Consider the following 20,507-nt stretch of genomic DNA (forward strand, 5'->3'; position numbering starts at 1 on the left):
ATAAGGCTTTCAAAATTGCAGCCACACCATCAACTCGGATATATACAGTGAATGAAACAATATATCTGTAAACTGCAAATTCATACAAAGCTCAAAAGCAATCTTTGTTACCCATAAATTCAATATAAAGCCCAATTATAATCCATCAATTCCGCACAAAATGTGAATCATAAACCGTCATCTTTTCCGGTGATAATTAAAAATTGTCATTGCAGAAAACGATTCAAAGTGTTAACTCATATATACCCATCCACTGTCTTGCAATTGGACAAATCTATTTATGATGGGACAACTCAAAATATTCCATATCAAATTTGCACAATGAAACAAGAAAATCTAAGTGCAATTCGAGAATTCCATGTGGGACAAGTCAAAATATAGCCTTACAGAACTCCATACGAAATGAACCTCACAAACTGTCATACTATGCTTAAAATCAGTCTTTGTTATGAATAAATTCAATATAAAGTCCACATTTTAATCTATTAATTTCACACAAAATGAGCCCGAGAAAATGTAATATTATGCTAAAAAAAATTTCTTTTATCCATTAATTCAATTCTAAACAAACATTGTAATTCACCAATTCCACAAAAAATGAGCCCCAACTCATAATACTATGCTCATAAACAATATTTGATATCCATAAAGTCAATATAAAGCGCACATTGTAAATAATATTTCCAAAACGAAATGAGCCTCATACACAAATTGCCATACATTGCTTCAAAGTAATTTTTGTTATCCATAAATTCAATATAAAGCCCACATTGTAATACATCAATTCCACACGAAATAAGCCTCACAAACGACACAATATTTTCGAAAGCAATATTTGTTATCCATAAATTCAATATAAATCCCACATTGTATTCCAGTAAAGTCCACACGAAAGGAGCCTCACAAACTGTCAGATTATGTTCAGAAGAAATCTTTGTAATTCTATATTCAATATAAAGACAACGTTCTAATTTATCAATTTCACATTAAATGAGCCTCACAATCCATCATACTATGCTCAAAAGCAATTTTTACTAACCATAAATTCAATAAAAAGTCATATTGTAATCCATCAATTCCACACGAAATGAGTCTCACAAACTGTCATACTATGTTCAAGAAAATTTTGTTATCCATAAATTCACTATAAAGCCCACACCATAAATGAGCCTCATAACTGTTATATTATGATCAAAAGCAATTTTTCTTATCAATAAATTCAATATGAAGCCCACATTGTAATCCATCCGTACCATAAGAAACGAGTCTCACAAACTCTCATACTATGCTCAAAGAACTCTGTTATCCATAAATTCAATATGAAGCCCACATTTTAATCCATTAATTCCACACGAGATGAGCCTCACAAAGCGTAAGATTACGCTCATAAGCAATTTTTTTATCCATAAATTCAATACAAAACCCACATTGTAATCCATCAATTCCATATGAAATGAGCCTCACAAATCGTCACACTATGCTCAATACAATCTTTGTAATCCATAAATTCAATATCAACACACATTGTAATTCATATTTCCAAACGAAATAAGCCTCACAAACCGTCACACTATGCTCGAAAGAATATTTGTTATCCATTATTTCAATATAAAGCTCACATTGAATCCATCAATTCCACACGAAATGAGTCTCACAAACCGTCATACTATTCTCAAAAGCAATCTTTGTTATTCAATATTCAACCGAAAACTCACATTCTAATTCATCAATTTCACACAAAATGAGTGTCACAACACGTTATACTATGCTTAAAATCAATTTGTTATCCATAAACTCAACATAAATCATACATTTTATTTCATCAATTCCACACAAAATGAGAAACACAAACGTCAGCTCAAGAACAATCTTTGTCATTCATAATTCAATATAAAGTTCGCATTGTAATCCATCAATTCTACACGAAATACGCCTCACAAACAGTTATATTATGATAAAAAAAACAATTTTTCTTATACATAAATTCAATATAAAGTCCACATTCTAATCCATCAATTCCACAAGAAATGATCCCAACAAACCATCATAGCATGTTCAAAAGCAATCTTTTTTATCCATAAATTCAATACAAAGCCCACATTCTAATCCATCAATTTCACACTAATTGAGTCTCACAAATCATCATATTTTGCTCATAACCAATCTTTATTATCTATTAAATCAATATAAAGCTCACATTGTAATCCACATATTCCACACAAAATGAACCTCACAAATCGTCACACAATGCTCGAAATCAATATTTGTTATATATAAATTCAATATAAAGTCCACATTGTATTCCATCAATTCCACATGAAATGAGCCTCACAAACCGTCATACTTTACTCAAATGCAATCTTTGTTATCCAAAAATTTAATATAAAGCCAACATTCTAATTTATCAATTCCAAACGAAATGAGTCTCACAAACCGTCATACTATGCTCAAGAACTATCTTTGTTATCCATAACTTCAATAGAAAGCCCACATTATAATCCACTAATTTCAAACGAAATGAGCCTCATAACTGTTATATTGATCAAAAACAATTTTTCTTATCCATAAATTCAATATGAAGCCGACTTTGTAATCAATAAATTCCACAAGACATGAGACTCACATACTGTCATACTATGCTCAAAAGCAATCTTTATTATCCATTAATTCAATATGAAATCATATTTTAATCCATTAATTCCACATGAAATGAGACTCACAAAGGGTAACATTATGCTCATAAAAAAAATGTATCCATAATTTCAACACAACCTTTAAGTGAACATCTCGGTGCTTCTTTTACTAATTTTTCTCCTTTTTCATACAAATTTGACAAGACATTATTTCAATGGACCAATGTCCTAAGAGCAGAAAACAGAAAATGTAAACAAATCTATTAGAGCTGCTTACCATAGGCCTAAAACAAGATGAGGTTTTCTTTTTAAACCGATAAGCATATTTGTTATAATTGAAATTCATTTTATTGAATTTTTCCTTTTTGGATGAAACTTTATGAAAAGACAAAGTCATAGATTGCAGAGACTAAAGATAATCAAACCTCAGAAAGGACAAAATGAGTTGCCAGTTCAGCAGCAATTATTTCCTTCCCACTCAACCTTCCTCCAATAAGTGACAAGAATTTACCTGTAACATTATATGCATGTTTACATCTCTGATGAGTCAGTAAAATTTTAAAGACACTTCTACTGTTATAGAAGAATAAACAACAAGGAACATACAAGTGTAAGGGGAATGGAGAGAAAGCACTTATAAATTGATAATAAACTAGGAACTGAGGAATTTGTTTCAGATATGAAGTACTGAGACTAAATTCATTTGCAGGAAATTCAAGTGGGGATGGGTCCTTGTGAGGAGCTAAGATATCCATCTTATCCTGAAAGCAATGGAACTTGGAGGTTTCCTGGCATTTAGACCACAAACAAGATTTATTAGCACAAACATTCCAATACAAGAATAATTTTTTAGCTAAAGCAGAGATCATTCACAGATACAATGACTCCACAATAAGGCCTGAAAACAAACACTCCTTTATAATGCAAGAAAGTCATAACATATATCCCTTTTGAAAGGGAAAGGGAAATATGAGAGGGAGGAGACGAGAGAAAATGGACTTTGTGAGGATCCCAAGAATTTCAAGAAAGAAATGAAAATGGTTGAGGATTAAGTGTTTAAATTTTAAAAAAGTTCTTTTATAGTGAAGAGAGTAACGGATGTCTTTTCACCGTATGGGTGTTAAAAATAAATTTTATATAAAATTAAATAAATAGGGCAATAAATATATATATATATATATATATATATATATATATATATATATATATATATATATATATATATATAGGTTTAAACGGTATATAGGTTTAAATAATTTAAACGGTAAAAAAGATATATATATATATAGGTTTAAACGGTATATAGGTTTAAATAATTTAAACGGTAAAAAAGATATATATATATATAGGTTTAAACGGTATATAGGTTTAAATAATTTAAACGGTATATATATATATATATATATATATATATATATATATATATATATATATATATATATATAATTATCATCTCTTTCCTTGTAAGTGTAAATCAACCTGAGCAAACGAGATACCAACAAATTAAGCTTTTCCCAGAACTCAAAAACGAGTTATATAATTCTGAATATTAATTATTAAAATAAACTGACTTATAAAAATTATTATTTCTTCTAATTTTATTAAATAAAATTAAAAAATTTTAAATTTTTGTACAGGTTGTCTGAGCCCGTCCTCATTTTTTCGAATTAAAATGTGGGTAGGCCAAAACGAAACAGTTGTTATCCCTAATTGTTATTATTAAAATGCTGACAAGTAATTAATTAATTAATTTTCAAACATTGGAAATAAAGTCAGTAAAAATCTATTACAATTATCTATTTAAGTCAAAACTATATATAACATATGCATAAGAATAAGGTACTATTAAAAAGAAATAACCAGAAATTTTACGTATATATATCCACAACCTTCAAGTTATTTCTAAATATATTTTGCACCTTTAGTCCAAGATTTTCCCGAAATAAATTCCTAACATGATATAAGGCTAAACGAGTTTAAAAAGAGTGAAAGAAAAAGAAAAAACGTTTCCTTTTGTAAAATTGAAAATGGTTCTTGATCGAAACTTTAATACCATTGTATTTTTAAAATTAGTTTTGGTTCTTGTTTTTTAATTTAATTCATGCAAGTTTGATTGGGCTGATTATATGCTTTCATTAAATGTAATTTTATATATAGCTAAATTTTGTGATGAATTCAATTCTAAAAACATTTTAAATTTATATATAAAGTGTGTAATAAAAAACATACATTCGACTAACATGTTCAATTGGAACAAATTGTAAGACCCATTTTTCTCATTTTTCATTATGTAAACCTTCTCTTTCTCTATGTTTTCGCTCTAGTTTCTTCCTGCTTTCATCAACCTCAACTTCATCTTTTTCAAAAATTGGTGATGCTTCGCAGTAGCCTAATCATCTCTCAGTTGATTTGTATGATTTGTACTTTTGTATACATGTGCATGATGAATAAAGATGTTGGACTAAGTGAGTTTGTGAATTTTATTGTTGAGACGGTTTAAATTTAGAATTTAAGAATTCCTGATATATATAAATATAGGGGTTTGCTAACGCGCGTACGCCTATTTTTCAGTTGGTACATTTTAGCAATGTGTGTACTAAATATCCTTATTCTTATATATAATGGATTCTAAGTTTTAAGGTTAAAGATACTTTAATAATTTTCATTCTCAAAACTAAAAAAAAAAAAAGAAACCCCCAAACCCTTACTCACCTCTCTCATTCTTCTCAACCCTTCTCTTTCATCTTCTCACTCCAATCTTTTCTCTGTCATACCTATAACCCCAATTGAAAAAATCAAAAACACTTGTCTTTAAACAATCTTACAAAAAAATCTTATAATTTTTGTCTTATCTAATTTTATCCAATTTTCACAAGCATAAAAGAATTGGTAATTGACCCGGAAAAAATCAGAAATACTCGCTGTTAAACAATTTCTTACAAAAAATGATCTTATAATGAGTTTGTATTTTATATTTGTCTTTATCTAATTTTCACAAGCATAATGACATCAAAGGAATTGGTAATTGGCCTGGAAAAAATCAGAAACACTCGTTCTTAAACAATTTCTTACAAAAAAATGACTTTATAATGAGTTTTCATTTTATAATTTTTGTCGTATATAATTTTATCTAATTTTCACAAGCATAATGACATCCAAAAGAATTGGTAATTGGCCTGGAGGGTTTTTTTAGAGATGTTGATTCAACATATGCAGATGATAAAATTAGAGAGGTTAGTGAAGATGGTGAAATTGAAGAGATCTTGAATGAACCTTTGCTTGAAGTGAATATGTCAATGACTCAACTCTTCAAAATTGTTTAAAGACAAGTGTTTCTGATTTTTTCAACTGGAGCTATAGCAGGAATGACAGAGAAAAAGGTTGGATTGAGAGAGATGAAAGAGAAAGGATTGAGAGGAATGAGAGAGGTGAGCAAGGGTTTGGGGGGTTTCTTTTTTTTTTTTAAGTTTTGAGAATGAAAATTATTAAAATACCCTTAATCTTAAAACTTAGAATCCATGATATATAAGGGTATTTTTGTCTACTAAAATCCGGTACACATTGCTAAAATGTACTAACTGAAAAACAGGCGTAAGGGCCTTAGCAAACCATATATATATATATATATATATATATTTATGTGTGTGGTGGGGTGGGATTATTCTTTTTGTCTCTTTAAGTATTTTAAAAAATTATGTTTTATCTCTATTAAATCGTATACCTACTTAGTTAGGTAACCTAAAACATAGTTTCAGTTCTTTTACGTTTTATCTTTATTTATTTACTTAACATTTATACCTTTAATTTTTCTCAATGTGGAGTTAATGAAATTAAACTATATCTTCTTTTTTTTCTGAGCGTCTTATTGTCTCAGTTACTTTAAATATAATAAAAAGTGTAATAAATTCAATTCGTACAAATCATGATTTGGTGGGATTTATATGCTTTCATCAGATGTAATTTTGTAGTTAAATAGTAAAATCATAAAAAAATTGTAAATTTATAGGTAAAAATAATATGTAATAGAAAATTATGAGAGCAGATAAAAAGTCAGAGGATAACATTGATGATAATATATTTTAGCATGGATATAAAGAGGGTGAACTCACGAGGTACAATCAGCAGGCTTAAAGGACACAGTAGAAGCCTCGAGATCATATCCAACCCAGAAATTGAGTTGAGCTATGTTTCCAAAGAAACCGACTTCACTGGGAAACATTGACAAACACACCACACGATCAGTCACCCAAAAGAATGTATTAATCGGCTTCAACTTCACATCCCCTCCCTTAAAATGTGCTGTGATAATGGGAAATATGATTTTCTCTGGTTCACCGATGTCATAACAATGTTTTAAAACACCATGTGGGTCAACCACCCTCGGATACCTTATTGTCTTGTCCAAAGCAGCTACCAAACCATTATAAAGTGCTGGGGGCAGAAAAGTGAATGTTGTTCCAGAATCAACCGCCATATTTCCCTCCATCACATTTTCAAATTCAATCCTCTTTTTCCCTACACTTAAAGTCTCCAATGTGATTCTGTATTTGGAAGAATCTGTTGCTAAAGGAGTTCTAACCACTTCAGCACCGGAAACCACAGCATCTTCACCCAAAACAATCTTGCTGGTGTTCCCGATACTGGGAGTCAGACAATAAGATAATTTTCTGATACCAAGTTGAGAAAGTAGTGAAAGCTTGCCACGACCAAGACCAATGAGGCCTGACGCAAACGACGGGAATGTGCCAACACTGTCGTGTGCACACCCAAATACAGTTTTCGAAGAAGTGACAGGGTTTTCGTTGCCTATGGTTATGGTTTCGGTGGCAAGGTTTCCCGCAGTGTGAGAATTATCAAAATAATCATAATAATACTGACATGTGCCCTTACTACATCCTGGAGATTCTACATATCTAGAGCTGCAAAATGAAGATTTGCATGGTAATGTGTGGTATGATTTGGACTTGCTAGGATCAAAGATAGGAGGGGTTTGCTTGTAACATCGTATGCATGGCCGACACTGTGTCCATATGAGGTCACTGCCTGTGTCGGCTATGCCGACAACCTCAAATGGTGGAGTTCCAATGGAATATTTCATGAAGTAGATTCCGCCGTAGGTTTGCAAAGGGGTTTTTGTACGGTTGGCATGTTTGAAAGAGTTGACTCGGTCCAATGAGTGGTGCAAAGCATTGCGCAAGCGATGAGCGTGGGTGAGTGAAGGGTCGTAGACGGGTGACAAAGGGGAATCACGGTGAATGAGTTCAAGAGTGGTGGCTTCGGAGAAGATCAACGAATTAAATATTCCTAAGAGACTTAGGGCAAAGCAAAGGGAATATTGTGAGTTAGGGCTGATGGACATCTTATTATCTCCACAATGAATTCAAATGAAATGGTATCTTTTCACTCAATTTATAAAAGATTAGGACATTAATCACTATAGTAATTTCCTTAATCCTGTCACAGAGTTATTAATTATAAGAGTGATGGTAAGATGATATATAAAATGATCCTTAAAGAAAGTAAATTTTTATTTTCTACAAATAAGAAGAGAATGAAAAATAATAAAGAATAATATCAAATAAATTATGTGAAAGTGTATTTCTTCAAAATCAATCAATCTAGTTTCTTATTATTTTGTTTTGAATGAAAGTGTATTTTTGAATTCGTTTTACAAAATATTAGGACATTAATTGTAATTTCCTTAATTCTGTCACAGAGTTATTAATTATAAGAGTAATGGTAAGATGATATATATATATATATATATATATATATATATATATATATATATATATATATATATATATATATATATATATATATATATATATATATATTATAATGGTAACATGATCTTCAAAAAGTAAATTTTTATATTTTCTACAAATAAGAAGAAAATAAAAAATAATAAAGAATAATATCAAATAAAGTATGTGAAAGTGTATTTCTTCAAAATCAATCAATCTAGATTCTTATTATTTAGTTTTCACACCTGAAAGTGTATTTTTAAATTCGTTTTACAAAATGTATTTGAGTAAATATATTTTAGAAAATAAAAGGTAATCAACTTTTCAATAGGTATGAGACAGTTGAAATTAGTTTAGATTTTTTAAAATTGGTTTATTCTCTCATAATTTAGATTTCTTGATTTGTTTACTGGAAGTGTTGTTTGTCATTATGAGTTTGGTTTGTTCTCATATGTTTGCAGGGTTTTTTTTATTATTATTTATTTACATTTGTATAAATTTATATATGATTAATGATTTTGAAGTGAAATCATCATAAGATAATAAAGTTTTGTAGTGATACATATTATTTTATACATATAGTTGAAATTTATAATCCATTAATTATGAAAATTTTATATTAAAATATGTGACAAACTTATCTTTCAGAAGAAAATAAAGTAATAAATCATTTAATATTTTTCCTGTATAGATGTTAAAAATTAAGCTTTTATTTTTAATTATTTATGAATTAAAATTTAGTATATAGTATTCTTTAATTAAGCTCATATCACTACCATAAAATTTTTACTAGTATATATTATTGATACGTGTATTAAAAATTATGTTCAAGAAAGTAATTAATTGTAATATTTAATTATATCATCAAAACAAATTTCAGATATAATTAATAATTATTAAGTGTAATAAATATCTATTTATTTTTGTAGATACATAATTTATATAAAAAAAGCTACATTCTACTCGTCAATGTTTTCATTAAAAATATATTTTTTATTAGCAATAAATTTCAGGATAATAATTTCTTAAATATATAACTAAATTGAAAATAATTATTTTAAATGATACTATATACGAACATGTGCATGTATAAACGAACATATAGATAGAGGTGCGAGAGCAACGTATTAAAAAGATTGAAGTTTATTAATTTTTTAAAAACATTTATTAATTTGCATCAATCCTTCTAGAGAATGTCTTGTGTTAAAAACTATCAATACTTTGTTAACTTATCAACGATGACCCAAATTATTGTTGGAACCCTTTTTTAGTCTTAAAAGATGAGTAACAAAATTCATAGTGTTTTGGATAACTTAAATTTGAAGCAGTTCATGCCTAATGTTTTTAGATCAGATAAATAATTTCGCATTCATATATATTATTATCACATTAGTTTCCTCAAGATATGTAAATCAAAGTTTTGTCCAAGTAATTTTCTCCAGTAACTTCTATCAATCATACGTCAAAAACTTTATTATCTTTATTAATGTATAAAAAAAATATTATATTACAATTTAGAGAGAAAAAGTAAAGTATCATTTGAAATATTTTTAAACTTAAATATTTGTTTTCTTTTTATATTTTTTTAAAAATATTTTTTAATTTTATCAACTTTATTTTATTAACATGTTCAAAATTAATAAATATTTTGATTGTTATGAAATTTTATTATGTGTAATTATGTATTATTTTATATAATTATTTCACTTTTATGTTTTAGTGTTTTAATTTAAACTTTATACAATTATAAATTATTTTTAAACACTATCAATTATTTTTAAATATTTTATATTAAATATATATTTTTTATATTAAATATTTGACAATATTATATATTTTTTATGATTTATTTATAAAAGTTAGTTAAATAATAATGAAATACTAAAAAAAGGAGTATGCATATACGAATATACTTGTCAGAAGACGAGGATGAGAAAAAAGTTGTATGCCTCTTTACTTATAAGAATGAAAGTTTGACTTTAGGAACAGAGATAAAATAATGAAATTGCTTGAGGAAGAATACTTGATACCAACTTGCAAATGTATATTTCCTGGTGTTTTATTAATCAGACAAACAAATAATATTTTAAAAAATAGATATATTTATCAGAAATCAAGAGGTGAATTTCCTAAAATAAAGATTTTATTCCCCTTAAATCAATTTTTGAATTCGTTAATTAAGGTTAATATATATTGCAAAAATGTATAATTATTTATTAAATTTACAAAGTTAATATATTGTATTCCTACGTTGTCAAAATATATATATATATATATATATATATATATATATATATATATATATATATATATATATATGCAAACTAACATTAATTATTATAATATTTTACTATTCTATCTGTTATCATAGAGTTAGACCCCGGTCAGATGGTGTTAAGGCAAATGGCCCAGACGACCGCATTATGAAGTAGGCCCAGACGACCGCACTATGAAGTAGGACTCTGTAGCAGCACAATAATCAGCAAAAATTTCAACAGACTAGTGTTATAAATAGATAAAAATAAACCAAAATAGACAATTAAAAAATCAATTAGTTAGAATGAATAATCCTGAATTTCTAACACATGTAATAAAAATTTATCATTTCTCATGCATTACACTGACATGGGCAACATAATATATACACCAAACAGTCATAGAGAAACATAAATGTGCTTTAAAAATAAACTTTCCTGAAGAACAAAATTTTTTGTTCCACTACTCATTCCTGTTTTATTCTTCCCAACACAATGGTTCTTCTTAATAACCCAATTCTAAGATCAAGAATGGATAACTAATTCATAAAATTTAAGGCACACTACTAACTCAAAATTTAAGGCACAATACTAACTCAAAATTTAAGGCACAATACTAACTCAAAATTTAACGCACACAATTAGCGGAGAGGCGACTTCGTCAAGAAGGTATGATGGTATTTTCATTCCTAGTTGATCGTGCAAATAACTATAAAATCAGAACATTGTTGAGGAATCATAAGCTCTGAGTTTAAAGTATATCTTTACAATCATTTAATATTTCGATCTAGAGATTCTTTGACATATCTTCCTAGTTCTCTGGGTACATCGTGGAAAACTTTATGCCCTAAATTAGGTACCAAAGGATCTTATATTGAATCGGTTGGATGTGATCAACTATCTTACATAAGATACTTTTATTAAGTGTCACGTTGATGTCTATAGACGTTATGGTGAGAATCTTGATTATTATGAAGTGAACTCTTCGTATCCTTATGTTATGAAATCTTATCCTATGCCTCGTGGTATACCAGTCTGGATGAATAATTTAGAGAAGCTTATGTTGTATGTCCTACTAATATATCACGTCCTTTCTTGCCCTATAAGGATAAAGCTGGTACTTTAATATTTCCAACTGGAAAATTCATTGGAGTCTTTTATAGCGAAGACTCACTAATCCATCACTCAACATTCACTAACTAATCCATCATCACACTCTTACACAATTCTAACCTTACAATCACACTTACACACTTAGCTGACATATAATGTCATAACAATTCTATTCATACAGAAATATAAATTACCTTAATCTGAAAAACAGAATTATTTGTTCCACTTTTGTTTCCTTTTTATTTATTGCTTCTCATCTCACCTGCAGCCAAATCCAACAGAATTTCTAAATTGCAAGAAGTTTAGACACATAATAGAATGAAATAGAAGTGCAAGAAAATAAATTACAAGTCTAAACTGCAATAACCTAAAGTAATAAACTCAAGATTTGCAAGATAATGCATAAATTAAATTAGAAGGCTAAACCAAAGGCACTGCACAGAAAGGAGGTTGGAACTGCAAAGAGGCAACATCATCGAAAAGGCTGTAGCAGCACAATAAACCGCTAAAATTTCAACAGGCTAATGTTAAAAAGTCAATTAGTTAGAATGAATAATCCTGAATTTCTAACACATGTAATACATATTTGTCATATCTCAGGAATTAAACTGACACGAGCAACATAATATAAACACCAAACAGTTATAAAGAAACATAAATGTGCTTTAAAAATAAACTTGCCTGAAAAACATACATGTTTATTCCACTTCTCATTCCTGATGTATTCTTTTCAACACAATGGTTCTTCTCAGTAACCCAATCCTAAGATCAACAATTGAAAACTAAGTCATAAAATTCAAGCCACACTACTAACTCAAATTTAGACACGTTATAAAATTCAACCCACTTTTGTTTCCTTTTTATTTATTGCTTCTCACCGCACTTGCAGCCAAATCCAATAGAATTTCTAAATTGCAAGAAGTTTAGACACGTAATAGAATGAAATAGAAGTGCAAGAAAATAAATTAGAAGTCTGAACTGCAATAACCTAAAGTAATAAACTCAAGATTGTGAATAAATACTTGAGAATTAAACTGTAAAATAATTCTAGAGGGGGCTTCATTGATCCCTCTCACAATTCTCTATTTATAAGAATAAATTGATACAAAATTACATAATAAATAGGGTAACCCTAGACACAATATAATCATGATAAATAGGATAATCCTAGACACAATATAATCATGATAAATAGGATAACCCTTGTTACAGTAAATTAAACTAAATAAATTAGGAAACGCGGCGAGGAGAAGAGAAAAATAAATTAGATCTGTGAAAGAAGAGTAACCAGAGATAAATTATGAGGGAAAGATAAAAATAAAGAAGGATATTTATGCATTTGCGCGTAAATTATGGTTGGTTTGGTTAATTATTCTATGCACTTAGGTTTTCTTTTACTCGCTTACTATTTCTCTTTGTCTAGACTTCCACCAACGAGAGAGAACAAAACCATCGAGATGTAAGTGGCTGATCTTGCCTTTTAACAAAAAAATTTTATTGTTTATAAAACCAAGAGGATAAAGAGAAAAAGAAAGAGTTAATAAATTCTTGAAAAAGAATAATAACCAGAAAACGATATACTCAAAGTTTCTCTGAATTTAATTCAAGGAAATTAACATAGACCAATCTTGAAAACATAGCTCTTAACTTCAGTCTCAAGAAATCTGAATACGACTCATTATATAAACAATTACTTAAATGAAATTTAGCTGTATCTTACCAATTGTGAAATCATCAACTGGTTGATCACCGACTTCCAATCACTTGCTGGTTGATCACCAATTTCCACTCACTTAGTATTAGAAAACAATACAATCAAAGAGAAAAAGGAAGACAGAGAGAATTTGTGTGGAGCGTGCGTAGAGAGAGGTGTTGCTTATGTTTGGATTTGTTTGACTTGCGAAAAATGTATGTGGAAAGTTCATGCAGATTATCCCTTCGAGGGCTCGAGCATAAAAAATGTCCATCTTACATTATTATATGTTTGCAGTTTTTTAAATTTAAGGAAGTTGTAAATGTGATGTGTTCATATCTTTAGCAAAGTAAATATTATCTCATGCGTAATTCTTTAATTTTTTTTTCTTTATTTTGTATGATATTTATTTATATTAAGAAGTGTACTTTAAGTCTAACTCAATCCCACAAAATCGGCTTGTAAATAAAGTTTGCACTCTACTTATATATTATAATTTGGTCTTATTTCTAGTTGACGTGAGACTTCCAACACATCTCTTCCCGTCGGGGTATAAATATTTTGAGTGTGAGAGTAGAATTAATAGGTGATCTGATAATGGCCTGAGAACGGATGACACATAATGTCCACATAGATCTTGCTAAGAAATGCTCCAACCATAGTTCTATAATGATAGCCTGGGTGGAATAGCTATCAAATGTTTGAATGCATCTTCATTAACGTCCTTAATTTCTCGCATCAATTATAACGTCGTTAACTGGATAGGATTGAATTGATACAAATTTCAAAACATAGGTACCAAATGCCTACATTTTTAAAATCGGGTACTAAACAGAAAATGTGACATGCATCTTCATTAACGTCCTTAATTTCTCGCATCAATTATAACGTCGTTAACTGGATAGGATTGAATTGATACAAATTTCAAAACATAGGTACCAAATGCCTACATTTTTAAAATCGGGTACTAAACAGAAAATTACCTCCTTCTTAGAAGGAAAAATAATTTATAAAAATTTACATTTTATCCTTTAATACAAATTAATTTCGTAGGTAATTTATGCATCTGTTACATGTGGCTGATATTTATGTCTGTAAACACATTCATTATTTTATGACTTGGGTCTTGAAAAAAATACTCTTGACCATTAATTATGTATGTAAGTTATCAATGTATGGATTATTTCATTATCCACCTATTACTGCATATGTGGTGTTATCCACAAGTTATTCTGTATGAAACATGGCGCATGAATTTTTTAGTTTTTCTTAAATGTTCCTACGTCACTTTTACATAGGAATATTTTATCTAATTCATATCTAATTTCTGATAAATCTAATGCCTTACCCATATGAAAAATTGATTTTTTTTTGGTTTAATACCTATTTTGGTCCCTCTTTTTGTAGAGTTTGTTCAAAGTTGTCCTCTTTTTTTTCAGAAGTTCACTAACATCCTACTTCTCGCAAAAATGATGCATGTTAGTATGGGACTAAATAGGTAATTAAGCCTAATTTAAAAGATAGGGTTAAAAATAATTTTAGGATTAACTAAAGCGATATTACATTTGGGGTAAAATCAACTTGCGATTTCGGGGCGATTTAGGGTTCAACAATCAGCTTTCCAAGAGTCCAGATTTTGATTATTGGTGAAATCAAGTTTGTGGCTCGTCGAAGAGCGTGGTTCGTTCGTCAGTGATAGTGAGGTTAGTGTTCTTACTTATGTTGTTGTTATAGTTACTGATCGCATCAGTGTTCTTACTTATGTTGTTGTCTTTAATGGGTGGATTCTGTATTTGTTTTGTAATGGGTGGAATGGGTTAAAATATGATTATATTTGTCGCGTGCTGGGGGTTTATGGAAAAAGTACTGGCGTTGGGTGTTGAAATTGGTCCCATGGTGTTAATTTAAGTTAATGAGTGGTCTCCCTTTTCCATTTGCAGTGTAGGGATGTCTAACGATAGGTTTGAGGTAGTGGTCCACCACGATGAGACCTTGATAAAGGAAGTGCCCTTTAATTATATAGGTGGGGAGATATGTTATTGGGACATTGACCCCGATACATGGAGCTATTTTGGAGTAGTAGGTTCACTTAAATATTTGGGTTACATTGAAGTAGATGAGTTATATTACAATATTGAACATGTTTTATATAAGCTATATGACGATAAAGGAACTATGAACATGATGAATGTGGAAAAATTGTTGGGGAAAGTCAACTACATAAAGTGAGCGAAGTAGTGGTTGTAGAAAATGAGAATGAAATTCTTTACCTTTGCCAAGGGCCTGCAGAGAGCGGTGAGGGTAGTGGGGTTGAGGTTGGTGTAGAAGGTCCTGTTGAAGTGCAATAGGAGGTTGAGGAAGGTCTTCTTGACTGTGGTCGTGACTTGGAGAGAGATGATGGAGTGCAGGTTGACATAGAGGGTAGCGTGAAGGTGGAGCAGGATGGTGTACTGGGGGTGGAGCAAGTGGTTGAAGTGGAGGTTAACCAAGAGGGTGTAGTGGAGGTGCAGGGAGTGGTTGTAGTGGAGGTGGAGGAACTGGGTGGAGTGGAGGAAGAAGTAGAATTGCATAGTGAGGAAGAAGTAGAATTGCACAGTGAGGAAGAAGTAGAACTACACAGTGAGGAAGATTTAGAACTGCACAGTGAGGAAGAAGTGCAAGTGGATACTGAGGATGAAGCACATATTATTGGTGAAGAGAACTTGGAGGAGGACGTTGATTTGGGTATTGGTTTGGACAATAGTGATTCAGAATACAGGATGGAAGACAGTGATAACGAAGCACAAGGACATGGTAGGGAGTTGTCAGATGATGAATGGGAGTTAGATGTGCTGTTAACTCCAGATAATAGTGGAAGTGAGGAGGATGACACTAAGGACAGACCAAGTAGAGTTCCCTTTCCTACATATGGGAAAAAGAAGTCAATGTCAGATTACAAATGGGAATTTGGTACTATATTTACTGATAAGGATGAGTTTAAGGAAGCCATTAGAAGCTATGCTATTCATGCTGGGAGGGCTCTTAAGTTTGTAAAAAATGATAACCGTAGGGTAAGGGTGAGATGCATGGGTGGGCAAAAAAAGTGACCATGGGTAGCTTACTGTGAGTATTTGCCATTACGCAAGATTTGGCAGTTAAGGAACATTGTTGATGTTCATTCTGGCAGCAGGCAACTGAACATTAAAATGATGAATAGTAAGTGGTTGAGTCATGAAATAGATAAGTCTTTACATGAGAATCCTAGTATAAGGGTCCAAGACATACGTACTAAAGCATTAAGGAAATGGAACACCAATGTATCAATTTCTAAAGCAAGAAGGGCGAAGTTAATGTCATCAAGTCAACGTGAAGGGGATTTTAAAGAACAATTTCGAAGGATTTATGACTACGCACATGAGGTATTGAGAAGTAATCCAGGGTCAACGGTTAAGGTTAAAGTGAACAGTGATAATGGTCAGTCCATATTCGAGAGATGTTATGTTTGTCTTAAAGCATGTAAGGACAATTTTATTAGTTGTAGGCCCATCATCTGTTTAGATGGGTGTTTTTTGAAAGGTCTTTATAAGGGAGAGCTGCTTACTGCTGTTGGGAGGGATCCAAATGAGCAAATGCTACCCCTTGCATATGTAGTAGTTGAAGTCGAAAATAAAGATAGTTGGTCCTGGTTTTTGCAATTATTGGTTGAAGACCTTGGGGACAATGATGTTTGTGGGGCGTACACGTGGATGTCTAACCAGCAAAAGGTACATGCACTACTTAAATTATTTTATTATTCATACTTTATTAATCATGTGTGTTTGATTAAAAAATTGATGTTGGCAGGGGTTGGTGCCAGCTATCCAAGAGCTTTTTCCTAGGGCAGAACAAAGATTCTGCATCAGGCACCTTTATGCTAACTTTAGGAAAAGATTTTCTGGTCAGATAGTGAAGAATTTGATGTGGAGGGCTGCCACAAGCACATACCCCCAAGCTTGGGAGAGAGAGATGTTGAATATCAGAGCAGTGAATGAAGAAGCATATAAATACCTCATAGTCATTCCCCCAAGGTACATTGTTTCCCTTACATGCACAAATATTCTGCATTACTCATGTTTGGTAACTCATTTTCTTCATTCTTGTGCAATAGGTATTGGTCAAGAAGTAGGTTCAGAACTCAAGCAATGTGTGATAGTCTAGATAACAACATCAGTGAAGGTTTCAACAGTGTTCTTGTTCATGCTAGAGCAAAACCCATTATAACCATGCTGGAGGATATTAGACTGTATTTGATGAAAAGATGGGCCACGAACAGAACGAAGGTGGCCTCTATGGATTTCGATGTCTGTCCAAAGATCAAAAAGAGACTTATGAAGGAATGTAATTTGTCAAGATATTGGATCCCAAGGTAATATTGTTCTTGTGCCTTATTTATGTTCATATTCAATTGTTGATGTGCCTTATTTATGTTCATTTATTCAGCTGGTCTGCAAGAAGGATTTTTGAGGTTAGGCATGTTTCAGTCATTGGGAACAAATTCACAGTGGACCTGGACAATGAAGAATGTAGCTACAGGAAGTGGATGATCAGTGGCATCCCATGTTGTCATGCCTGGGAGACTAAAGAAAAAAAGAAGAATGGAGCCATGGGAGCTAACTAAGGATGGGACCCAAATGAGTGTTGGTGGGCAGCGAAAGAAATGTAGCATCTGCCGTGAAGTGGGGCACAACAAAAAAGTGTGCCCTTTACGTCCAGCCATCATAGAACCAACAGAACCAGCACAGGCACAAAGTTCACAACCCCTTGCACCTTCACAACCATCAAGTCCCCAATCTCCTCACCCACCACAACCAACTCAAGATTCCATCCGAGATTTAAGTCAACCAATAGGAAGGAAAAAGTTAAATATTAGAAGAAAAGATCCATAGATTTAACTGAAAATTTGGATGTATTTGGATGTATTTTGTACTCTTATTAAGTACTTTAATTGTGTATGTTGTATTCTTATTAAGCACTTTAATTATGTATGTTGTACTGTTATTAAACACTTTAATTTTGTAGTGGTATTAAGCACTTTAATTAAATATGTTATTATAGTTGTAGTTATATTATGTTGTGATATTTGGAAGTAGTGATATTATGTAATTATATCTGTTTTTTGCCAGGTATCCTTAATATGTATTACAGTCATATACGTTAGGGACTACCTTGAACAATTTTTAAAGAAAAGGGGGACCATATTTAACATTTTTAAAATGTAGGGGGGACTAAAACGAACTTTATTGCTCGAACTCAGATTATTCACTCATATTACAACACCAACTGATATTACATCAACAAAACATGTGGCTAAACACCTAAGCCATTACATGAACAAAACATACATTGCACATTGCACACCTAAGATCAAGCTAAACACACCCACAATGTCATAATGTTCAACATAATAACAGCAAACACAACTCCAACTAAGAACTTTATCCTTCTCTGCAACTCTTTGACATTATTTTCCAGATCACATATCCTGTTGCTTTGTCTCACAATTGTACCATCTCTATCATCAGCGTTGTCCTCAGAACACCACTTGAAAAAATTACATGACATCCCAGTTGAAAATCCACCCTATTATTCACCAAGAACACAAAAATGTATGAACACATAAAATCCAATACACATAAAAGTCACTACGGTATTCAAAACACCTTGTAATGACGACATCCCCAAAATTTCCTCCCAGCATTCCTTGAAGTTCTGGCAACTTTCATTACAGCAATATCACCACAGTGGCAAATAGGGGTTATCCCAACTCCCCTCGAAACAGCACCGTGTGAGGATTGCGAAAATCCTTTGGATGTTGCCTTCGAACAAGAAGAACAACTTTGTGATGAAGTCATCCCTAACCCTAACCCTTTGCTTTTAAATTTAGGAACAATAGTAGCACGAATCTCCAAGATCCCTAACCTTTGCTTTTAGATTTGAGAACAAATGTAGCACGAATCACCAACAACCCTAACTTTGCTTTTAAATTTGGGAAAAACAACCATGAATCCATTTGCTTTCAGGATGAATCAGCAATTCAATTTAACACGTCAACCAAAACTGTACAACTCATCAGTTTTTTGCTAACTGGGCAGCTGTGTCGTTAGTCTTTTTAACGCCGTAACAAAAAAGGACTAATATGCATCGTTTTTGCGAGAAGTAGGATGTTAGTGAACTTTTGAAAAAAAGGAAGACAACTTTGAACAGACACCACAAAAAGAGAGACCAAAATAGGTATTAAACCATTTTTTTTATAGTGCATAGTTATACTTATTTATTATATAAATCAACAACATTAAAAAATATTAAAATAACATTCTTAAACATGTTTTTTTTTATTTATAAAGACGGGTAAAGTTAAATAAATTAAACTAACGTTTTTAAGCGTAGTAAAATTAGATAGTTTTATCTATATTTGACCCTAAATATAGTCTTAATCACCATAAAAATTTATTTAAATGTTATTCTTTTGTTCTCATAAATTAAGAAAACTTGAACACTTATCATGTAAAAATAGTTGGATCATTAAAAAAAATGTTGATTTATGGAAATATTTAATAGGAGTTTATTAAACTACATTTATAATTTTGACAATATTTTTTATGTTGCATCGTTTAAAAAAAACGCATAGTGAATAATGAAGAAATTCAATAAATTTCAGGATTCTCTTAAATTAATATTTTACTATTTTTATTTAACTGTTTCAAAAAAATTACTTAATAATTTGTTTAACTTTATTGAAAAATTTTCGTGTAGATTTTTAAATAAATGTAACTTAAAATATTTTTTATGCTTTCATACTATTAATATAAATGATGCATCTTAATAAGAAAATTTTTATTTCCAAAGGTAAAATGAATTTATTGTTTATTCATTAAGTTTTTTTAAAGAACACGAAAACAAAACAACTAGATAAATACTTTCTATAACATTCTTTTTCTATAAAATTGACATTGTTTCTCATAGTAAAAAAGAACGATTAAGAGATAAAGAAATTAAACTTTTATAAGATGAAAGTCTTGATTTTTTAAGTCATGTCATTTGATACCTA

At 30.7% G+C, this 20,507-nt stretch overlaps 1 pseudogene; it reads right to left on the bottom strand.

Annotated features, from left to right (window-relative positions):
- Positions 1-6,738: 6,738 nt before the first annotated feature.
- LOC124841766 (aspartic proteinase CDR1 pseudogene) lies at positions 6,739-7,992 on the bottom strand (annotated as a pseudogene).
- Between the last annotated feature and the right edge of the window lie 12,515 nt (positions 7,993-20,507).

This window comes from Vigna umbellata, chromosome 1 (assembly GCF_029865625.1).
Source record: "Vigna umbellata cultivar VRB3 chromosome 1, Vumbellata_1.0, whole genome shotgun sequence".
Classification (NCBI taxonomy): Eukaryota; Viridiplantae; Streptophyta; class Magnoliopsida; order Fabales; family Fabaceae; genus Vigna; species Vigna umbellata.